Source organism: Arachis ipaensis, chromosome B06 (genome assembly GCF_000816755.2).
Source record: "Arachis ipaensis cultivar K30076 chromosome B06, Araip1.1, whole genome shotgun sequence".
Classification (NCBI taxonomy): domain Eukaryota; kingdom Viridiplantae; phylum Streptophyta; class Magnoliopsida; order Fabales; family Fabaceae; genus Arachis; species Arachis ipaensis.
The window spans coordinates 134357383-134368277 of NC_029790.2; the positions used below are offsets into that span (position 1 = coordinate 134357383).

Here is a 10895-nt window from a genome sequence, read left to right on the forward strand (position 1 = left end):
TTTTAATAATATTGTTATACGAGATAATACTCAATTTGGTCCCTGAATTTGTATATGAGTCTCAATTTAGTCCCTAAAGTTTCAATTACCTTTATTTAGTCTCCAAACTTTGCGAACATGACTCATGTTAGTCCTTGAAACAATTTTCAATGTATAAACGTTAATAGAATGCTGTCATGGATAGGCGGACGCCACGCTAGACTTTGTAAAATAATGTCGTTTTGGTTTTGACACTCAAATAACCCAAAAACAATATCATAAGTGGTGTTTATTGAAATTTTACCTAACAAAACAAGTGATACGACATCATTTTTGAGTTATTTGAATGCCAAAACCAAAACTACAACATTTTACAAGTTTCAGTATGGCATTTGATTGTCCATTTCAACGTTCCATTAACGTTTTTGAACTAAAAATTATCTCAGGGACTAATGTGAGGCACGTTTATAAAATTTGGAGACTAAATAAAAAAAATTAAAATTTTATGGACTAAATTAAGACTCGCGTGTAAGTTCAAGGACCAAATTGAATATTAACTCATTGTTATACTTTGTCCTTAGACCTCGCCATTAAATTTTTTTTTAGTAGATAATGAAAACATAGGAAATATTTGGTATGCAATTATCCTTTTAAAATATCATTTTCAAAATATAATCATATTTACGTATACAATATATAATTAAGAATATAGAAAATTTGGTCCATACATTTTTTTTCTAAAAATATTTTCATTAACTATTTTCAAAACAAATATTCTCCACAAACAAATCATTTTTTCATACAAATCCATATAAGTCATTTTACCCCAATTCATTTCACGCGCCTCTTCTTAACACGTACATTCCACGTGCCTCTTAATTTAATTAATTTTTCAATCAATGCGCGAATATATAACTTCCTTTTTTGAAAAGATTTCATTTCCTTTTTTGAATTTCGTCAGCATTTTCTGCGTTCTCTTCTTTCGTTTTCGTGTATTCTCTTTCGTCGTTGTCGCGTGTTCTCTCTGTGTTCTCTTTCTTTGTTTTTCTTGATTTTCTTCGTTTTCTATGTTCGTTTTAGAAATCAAGCTCCAAAATTGTTTTGAAGATAATGAATGATTCAAGTTCAAATTGTCAACTGAACCAGAGCAAAGTGGATTATTGTTTTGATTCTAATGAAGCGCCTAAGGTGTGGTTCAATTCCAGTTAATGTTTTCGTTAGTAGTTTATGATTATCTAGGTGAATAATGTTGTGAACCTTGCTTGTGAAAATTGCTCTTCATTGCTGATTATTTGAATTGAATGTAATGTAGTAGTTCTGACGAATCTATTGCATTGTATATCAGATTTTTCGGTGTAAATCAGAAATATTTTAGTGTATTGGAGGGACTTTTCAGTGTATTTATAGGTTCTGACATTTTCAATTGAACAAGGGTGAATTGTATTATTGTCTTGAATCGAATCAAGTAGTGAGGTGTGGTTTGAATCTAGATAATATAGTTTGTTTATCGTTTATGATTCTATAGTTGAATTGTTTTAGTTTCTGTTTGATGATGAATTCTGAATCTTACTTTTGTTATTTTTTATGATGATTCTATAGTTGTAGTTGCATTCTATATTTTATCCTTGCTTTAATATGGTGTATTGTGGACTGTTTTTGGTGTATTTTGCAGTTTCTGTGCAATGTTGATGAGCAGTTTGTTCCGAAGCTTGGGATGACTTTTAACATGCTTGACGATGCTGCAAAATTCTACAAAAATTATTCGAAAGTTGCATGTTTTTCTACAAGAGTTTGGAGCACAAATAAGAAGGGAAATGAAATTAAGAACCAATAGATTACATGTAGCAGAGAGGAAAAATGAAAATAAAAAATATCTCCGACCGAGAAGACAAATCTCTTAGCTGAATTAAATTGTCTTGCAAGAATTTATATACACATATTGAATGACATTGGTGTTTGGAGCATTTCGAAGGTCATGTTGCATCATTTACATCCCTGCTATGCAAATCAAGCAGAGATGCTTAAACCAACACAAGGAACTAAGCATGTCCATGCATCGTAAACTAGAGAATAACGAGGAAGTCGGAATCAGACCAAGCAAAACATACCAATCATTTGTCGCAGTAGCCAGGGGTTACTGTGAGTTAAATTTTATCGAAAGAGATGTGAGAAATTACATCACGAGATAAGTGTGGAATGTTTCGAAACAAGAGGATGAAAAAGAATTTGTGAAATACTTATTAAAAATGAAAGAGAAGAATCAAAATTTCTTTTTCGAGCTTGAACTCGAGGCTGATCAGTCGATTAAGATTGCTTTTTGGGCGGACGCAAGGAGTAGGGCTGCCTGTGAGTATTTCGAAGATGTTATTTCATTCGATACCACCTACGATACAAACAAGTAATATGCTATTCTGATTTATGTGTATTTGGTCTGATTTTCGGTGTAGAAAGATATTATTTCGTTGGATTTAACGATTTTTTTTGTTTCGTCGTATTCATATATAATATGATTTGTGGTTCTTTTTGTCGAGGTGAATCACCACGGTCAGTCAACACTTCTGGGATGCGCTTTGATGAAAAACGAGGATACTCAATCATTCAAATGATTATTTGAATGTTGGCTTTGTTGCGTGGGAGAAAATGCTCTGAAAGGCATTCTTACCGATTAATGCGCATTGATGCAACGAGCTATTGAGAGTTGTATGCCCACAATAATTTACCGGTGGTGTATTTGGCACATCATGAAGAAGATTCCAAGCAAATTAAACGGCTATAAGAGACACGAAAAAATCGAACAAGAAATAGACCATGTTGTTTGGAACTCTCTTGCAAAAGAATCATTGATAGGAATTGGAATAATTTTCTGATGAAGTACGGTCTTGGGGACAACAAGTGGCTTTCAGGTAATGTTATTTTTTATTAGGTTTAAGTGATGCTGTTAATTTCAGTATGTGTTTTTCCAGTGCAGCAGAGGTGTACATTGCATGTTTTTCGATGTATGTTAGTTCTGATTTAAGTGTTTTTGTAAAGCTTTACGAAGATCGTCATTTATGGATTCCACTTTATCTCGATCGCCACTTCTGGGCAGGGATGAGAAGCACACAAAGGAGCGAGAGCATTCATGTGTTCTTTAACAAGTTCATTATGCGGAACAGCTCACTTATCCAATTCGTCAAACAGTACGATAATTGCCTAGGAAGCAGGGAGCAGAGAGAGAGAGAGAGAATTAGATGTTGCAGATTTTCATACCATCATACCGTGTGCAAAAAAATCCTCAATAGAAGCTCAGTTTCAACAGGTGTATACTCACGAGAAGTTCAGGGAAGTCCAAGCACAATTTAGAGGGAAGGTGAATTGCATTACAAGATCAACGCACTCCGCTATAGGCTATACGGTATATGAAGTTGTAGAACAATTTTCTAACTCAATATTCAACAAGTTTGCGGTTACATGCACCACGGTAGCAGCTGAAGTGAAATGCTAGTGCTTATTATTCAAGTCAAGAGGGATATTATGTCGTCACGCTCTGAGCGCGTTAAGCTTTAAGCGTGTAAACAAAGTGTCACTGAGATACATATTGGAACGATGGAGTAAGAACGTAAAGAGAAGACACACTCATATCAAGAGCAGCCATGACGAGCCTCTGTTGGAGCCAAGAAGCATGAGATTTGATGAATTGGTATTTCATTCGCAAAATATATGTGAATTTGCATCATAATCCGAGGAGGTGATTGCGATTCTGCACCACGCTTACAATAATGTCATGGTTGAGATGCAAGAATACAAAGCCAAAAGCAAGGAAAAATGTCCGTTATCTCACGAAGATGCTAATTTGAAAGCTATTAACAAGCTTCAAATCCCTCCACGGGTGAGAACAAGAGGACGTCTAAAAAATATACTAGGTTCAAAGATGGAAAAAGAATGCAAATGCTTCAAAAAAAAAAAAAAAAGAAGAAAACGAAACCTCTAAGCGAGGTAAAAGTGATGTTCTTTAAACATGGAGTAATTGATTTTATTTTTGTTAATAGTTTTGGTAATATGTGATTTTATTTTTTCTAGTTGAACATTTTTTTATGGCGGTTTAGTGGTGCAATCAAATTCAAGCCAATATTATGGACACGCTATGAATTATCAGTTCAGAGATTCAGTAGCATAGGATAGGTTTTAGGGTGTAGAGTGACACTATTTTGGTGTACCAGTGAAAACTTTTGGGTGTATTCTGCATGCTCTTGTTTTTTATATTTTCTTTGTTTTTTTATATTTTTGAGATGTTGCTATTTGTATTGGAAATTAGTGTTTTGAACTATCTAAAAGAATTTGTTTGTTTTAAATTTACAATGCATATACAATTCAATACTTAAGGAGGCTAACAATTCAAATTTTTGAATTCCCATAACTCCTGGTTAGATTTTCTAGGGAAATATGTAAGCACGTTTTTTTTATGTATTCTAGTTATTTTTCGGTGTATTATAAAAGGAATTCGGCGTATTTGAATATTTGATATTCTTTCCCTTGATTTTTTTTTGAACCTATAATTAACAACTTTTGAATACAGTATAGACAGTTTTATAGAAGTTTATTTTTGCAAATAAATTTTATAAAAAGCTTGGATTAAATATTTACAAACTATACAAAAAATATGTGTTCAAACTATACAATTTAGTACACAACATTCAAACTATTGACTGTCAATATCTTCTAAATGTAATTGACAATATGGACTCAACAATGTTGCAGATGGCTTGGACAATCTGATTGCTTCGCTTTTTTGAATGGCTCTATCTCTTAGTTGATTCATTTCATCAAATAGAATCAACGGAGCGTATTCAACTCTAAAATGGTCCACCTCCGCCTTCAATTTAAAGAAGTTTCTTTTATTAAACTCCATTAATTTAGTAAAGTAATATAGAGTTATCTATTTTTAAACATAGTTACCTGCGTCCAATTCTCCCAGCCATATTTGCCCTTTTTAATGTCTTCGGGTTCGATTATCTTGAGCTATTTCATTACATAAACAGCACAATCATAGCTAAAAATAAAAATAAATTAGCAAAATAAAATAGGACAGTAAGAAAAAACACAAAATTTTTCAAAGAGAAAGATTTATACCTCATTTGTTGGGCCACAATGTTGACATCTGGCGGTTTAATTTGATTTTCCTTTTTTCTGAGAGGTTGGCCACCAGCAAATACCCTCATTCTAGAAATCGCGTAGCCCTAAAAACAAAAAAAAGGCAAAATATAAGAAAGACTACATTTAAAACTTGATTACACCGAAATAATTCAATAATTCAATAATACACCTTATTCTAAACAGAGCTACACCCAATTCTTATATTGCTAACAACAGACAGAAACCAAGAAATTTATAGGGAAAATAGAAGTAACTTACAACAAATGTATTAAGTTTCATACTTTCTCGGGAGGGACACTTCTTGTGATATGGGTCAAGGACACGAAAATTTTTGTTTCTAACATCCGCCATTCATATCCACCAATGTTTTTCGTAGCAAATTGGGACAAATATTTGAAGTTTGGTCAGATGGAACAATGTTTTAGTTTAATTGGCACTTAACGAAAGAATTGTGTTAAGAAATTTTATAAAGAAAACTTACAAATGGATGGGATGTCAACTTTTTCATGTCCAAATGCAAAATTTGTATAACACCAAAAGAAATAGTTATTACACACAATACATTACATAAATACACCAAAATTTGAGCTTAATACACCTTACCACAATATCAAAGGGGAGACAGTAAATTTGTTCTTCAAATCTTTTAATTCTTTTTTTGGTGAGAATTAGATACATTGCAGTCACAATCTAGGAAAATAAAAAATCCAAAGTAATTACATACATGACACAATAACTCATAATAAAATCATTAATGTTATTCTAAGATTACCTTAGCTTTAATATATGTGTTGGCTTTTAAAGATGCAAAGTGGCCTTTTGTTATTTACATCGGTTGTTGATGGTTGAGGATGCACATTACGTCCCACTCGTTAGTGCTTCCATCGTCATAGGTCTTCATATTTGTGGCCCAGAAAAAGCACTTTTCTTTGAGGTCACCCGATACTTTGCTTCGCCTCGTAGAAGTTTCGAACTTGTCAACAAAGCGCTCGGCGGGCTACACCTTTTGGCGTGTTGGACTTCTATCCTCATCAAAATTTAAAGTTGTCGCAACCTCAGTGTTTACAAACCTGCTCCACCAGCTCCTCTAAATCTTTAACCAGTACAGGCTCTCTTGGCTTTTTCCCTTCTCAATAGCCGGTCGCCCAGCCTGAGTCAATGTTTCATCCTGACTCGAATCAGTAAAGCTAAGGCTGAACGATGGCGTAGGAAATTCACGCTTTACAAACGATGTTGTCCTGGCAATCATCATTAATGCAGCAGTGGCTTGAAAAGGTGGATGACTGCATGGTGACATGTAAATACTATAATAATAAGAATAGACAAAAGATATTGAAACAACGTTATATTGTGTAGAACTTACATTTTAGAAGGAGCTGCTAGCTCTGTGGGTGTACTTTCTGCAGGTTAATGGGGTTGTAGAGTGCTGGAGGATTACAGAAAAGGTTTTAATTTAGGAAAAAATAAATTTCACCTCAATTCACAAGAGATACACTGAAATAAGAACCAAATACACCTCTATACAAAAGAGATGTAACTCATTAAACCATGAACAAATAGACCCAAAGACAGACCAGATACATCAAAAGTATTATTCCTTACGCATTAATTGTTTGATATTTAGATCCCTTGCTGGGAGACTTTGCGGGGCTTGATGCCATTGTCTCTGATGGAGGTGCACAAATTTTAAGTGGAAGTCTAACGAAGAGAAAAATAAAAAGTTAATAAACTTTATTAAAATAGAAGAATAGAAGGTTGAAAGTAAGTTGGAAAACTCACATGTCGAGCAGTTCAGATTATGAATGTGTCTCTTTCCGAAGAACGATAATTTTTTCTTGAGCTAGGTCATTGAATGATTCTTCTTCTCCACCCAACTTGAAATCCACTGAAATCATGTCAGCATACACCTCAAGCATTGAATAGAAACACAACCTTTGTTTTATGAGAATTTACATAGTTGCTGTTTTTTCTTTTTTTTTCCTACCTTTTTTGAATAAATCATTAAAGGAATTTTTTTCTAAAAAAATATATATATAAAATCAGAAGCAGAAGATGGTAACACCAGAATTAAGGAAACGACAATAGAAATAGAAATTACATGTTATCACTTGGTTTGTTTACACTGCTTTGATCTGTCTTTGTTTGAAAGATAGGATCATTTTCACTTCCCAAGTTCACCTCCGGCATTCTAAGGACAAAATAAACATCATTCAGTAAAACTAAAGTAATTAATTATATCAGGATTTAGGAGATTTTCTTAGATAAAGGATCTTACGTTTGGGAAGAATCATAGTGAGCTTCCGTCGAGCGAAGCCCACCTTGTGGTATGTCTGCCTTTTTTTTGTAACACACTTCCTTTTAGCACCTCATGATCACACTAAAAGTCTAGGCATTATCTACCTTTACTTCTTTGATTTCGTACTATATTTATTTAATATTGAGCCTTTGCAAAAATAAACCGAATTTGAATTAAGAAAATCGAAAAGGTCTTCACTTTAGATCACTTAATCAAACAATTATATCCACATAACATTAATTACATAAAATACATAGACTTATGCAATATTCCTCAAATACAAGTCCTACCCCTTTAAAAACTGAAACAATAATAAACAACGAAAAAGAAATTACGTAGGGGAGTGAGATCATCGTCCTCGCAGATTCTCAGTAGGAAAGGAATACCATCAAAGCAAAGAAGTACTTGCATATAGAGTTAATTTTCTTGTAAAAAGAGTTCATCCATAAAATAATCTTTTGGAAAAGTTTTGTGTAAAAACTTACTTTGAAAAATTGTAAAGAAATTCCTTTAGTTTATAGATCAGTAAGGTGAAAAGTTTAAAGAAATGAAAAGGATCAAAGACATGCCAAAAGACTTTCTACCCATCAACTTATTTCGCTCATTCCTATCTAACTAATGCATAAATTAGAATAATAAAGCAACACCTAACACATCCTGTCTCAACCTCCGTCATCTCATATAAAAAACCACCCTCATCACGCCTCCACCAAAGAAGGTCTCTCAGGTAAACAATCACATACAAGGCAAACAAAGAAATCACAGGTAGGATTCAGGTACAACAAATAAAACAAGTAGCAAAATATAGCTAAGCAATTAGGCAAACCAAAACAAATACACACTCAATTAAAATATACAAATGCATATGATGTATGCCTGTCCTATGGCTGATGACTCTCATCATATAGCCAACCCGACATGTCTTGGTAGTTAACCATTGGACAGTCCCTCTATGCGCGCATCCCCAAGCTAAAAAATAATATCCATGGATTCAAACTCCAAGCTCAAATTTATATATATGCATGCCCATGGGAAAACCCGAAAAGTTAAAGTTCCCGGTCACATCTTGCGACAGAGGGTCAACAGAGTATTGAGTCTCAACCTGGAGCAAGTGGTGGCAAGCCACTGCGTCTACTCAGGGAAACTCGTGTCTCAGATAATTCAAATAAATAAGCCATATGAATATTTCAATTATAATTCATCAATATCCACATCATTATCAATCATGTCTCATTCATCACAAATCTTGTCATTAATAACATAACCATTATCATCAATCACAGTCATCACCCCACATTACGACAATTAACCAGAATCATCACCATACATCAATCATACTTAATCATTATCCTCTCTCAACCTCAAATCATCATGAGACCTCAATCAAAATCAATTGTCACTAAATCACACCTCAATTTCAATATAACCTTCAAACAACTCACTAAACTTACCTCCAAATCAACATCACACATTTTTCATCATATTTCTTAAAATAACTTTCTTCCTCTTAACTAAAAACCTTAAACTCACTTTCCTATTCCCAACCCTTGAATTTATAATCAATTTACTATTTTAAAGTCTTTGGCTAGTAAATCAAATCTTTTCTCATTATTAGAAATCAAATGAGTTTAAAACTACAAGTTAACAAAATCATAAGAATCCGATCTTTTTTTAGTAATCTTTAAAACCATTCAAAACATACTTCTTTTATTAAAGTTACTCAAATCAAAATCATTTTTGAAATCACAACCAAAACTTCTTCAAATTCTTAGAAAAATTTCAGAAGCGCCTCCCCTAAAAACTGGAGTTTGCCATCCGTCACAGGTCCCCTCTTTTCAACCTCAACTCAACAAAACCAACATTTCAAATTAACATTTCCAAATTCATTGTTTAGAATTAATAAGAACCAATTTCAATAAAAATTTTAAAATTAACATATTCAATTATTTTTGCCAGAAATTTAAAAAATGACAAATCAATAATAAATTCAGCCACAACTTCAATCACAGTAGAAAATTATTTCAGTCACAGACATTAATTCATTTGCATTAATTTTTAATAAACTCATCAGGTATTCAACTCCAAAATATTTTAACTTTAAAACAATCCCCTACCTCAAAAGTCGAAACCTTTAAAGGTTAATGCGTCAAGAGTCCTTTTTTAGTCTTAGCTTACGGCAGCAATCACGAGAAATGAAGAAAGATGACAGCGCAGCACCCCTTATTTTAATCATACAATTTCCAGAACTCGACCCTAGCATATTAACATTGTGAACTTATCAAAAATTTATAGCAGAATAATAGCGGTAAGAATTTCAAGACTAGAATAACTTACCACAGCTAAAGAGAAATGCAGCAACGAAGCGGTAGAAGCTCCGGCAGCTACCTCAAGTGACGGCAGCGGCCCCAGGATCTGATGACAGAAACTGTAAAAGCTATGCAGTGACAACAATGTTCTGGGAATTCAAAAGAACAAAGACTAAAAACAAAACCCTTACCGGCAGTGGATTCCAGCAACGGCAACGCCGTTTCTCGGCAACCAGGCACAACGGCGAGGCTCGGCAACCCATCACCAGTAGCAGCGACAGAGCGTGCGACGGTGGCGGCGGCTTCGCGCTGCACGGCAGCGCCTTGCGCCTTCACTCGGTGGCGACGTGCACGGCCCTGACGGTGAGACAGCATCGTCGTCCTTCCTCCCTGTCTCGACAACAATGGCGTCGGCGGAAACGCTCAATGCGATGGTGATGGCGCGGACAACAACAGCGGCCTCCTCCTCTTCCTCTGCTCGAACTCTCGCATAGTTCCTTCTCCCCCTTCCTCTCTTCCCTCTCCTCTGTCTCCCATTCTCTCCTCTCTGCTCAATGTTTCTTTCTTTTTCTTTTGTTTTGCTGAAGCTGCTGTTGAGTGGTGTTTTTGGGAAGGGTTAGAGTGGTGAGCGTGGCAGTGAGGTTAGGGAAAATTTAGGATTTTGTTTAGTTAGGGTTAGAGTTGTATTTTGGGGATTTAGGGTTTTGATTTGGGAATTAGGGTTTAGGTAAAATACTAATTTAAAACTAAATTTAATCCAATAATAATATCTATAAAAATACTATTTAATTATCAACTTAAAATTTATTTTAAAATAAATACTTTAATTCAATAATTAGAGATAATAAAAATTAATTTCCTTTATAATCATGAAATAAAGTTAAAAACCTAATTATTCAACTTAAAGTATATAAAATTCTTATTATTATTCAATTATTAAAGTTTTAAATCATAAATAAATTTATTATTTAATTTTGTAAAAATTCGAGGTCTTACATTTTTTCCGCATCCTGGGAAAGCAAAAACAATTATCAATAAAAAAACACATTAAATTTGCCAATATACACCGAAAATCAATATACCCTTGTGCAGGCTTTTTATTTGTTTTTTTTTTTCATTTTTGATTCTCTAAAAAATTCTTATATTTCTTCAGTTCTGACAGTACATGTAAAATTTTGATA

At 33.8% G+C, this 10895-nt stretch overlaps 1 long non-coding RNA gene across 4 annotated transcripts; it reads right to left on the minus strand.

Annotated features, from left to right (window-relative positions):
- Positions 4591 to 10040, minus strand: LOC110263642. 4 transcript variants are annotated; one of them, XR_002349526.1, is made up of 12 exons: positions 9906 to 10040; positions 9743 to 9820; positions 9523 to 9661; positions 7388 to 7555; positions 7211 to 7300; positions 6892 to 6997; positions 6715 to 6810; positions 6476 to 6538; positions 5885 to 6395; positions 5089 to 5195; positions 4915 to 5008; positions 4591 to 4831 (listed from the first exon to the last, which is right to left on the minus strand). It is a non-coding gene; the product is annotated as an uncharacterized LOC110263642 (long non-coding RNA). The 4 variants fall into 4 exon arrangements; XR_002349528.1 differs by having other exon boundaries at positions 6892 to 6986; positions 9743 to 9833; XR_002349527.1 differs by having other exon boundaries at positions 4915 to 4977; positions 9743 to 9833.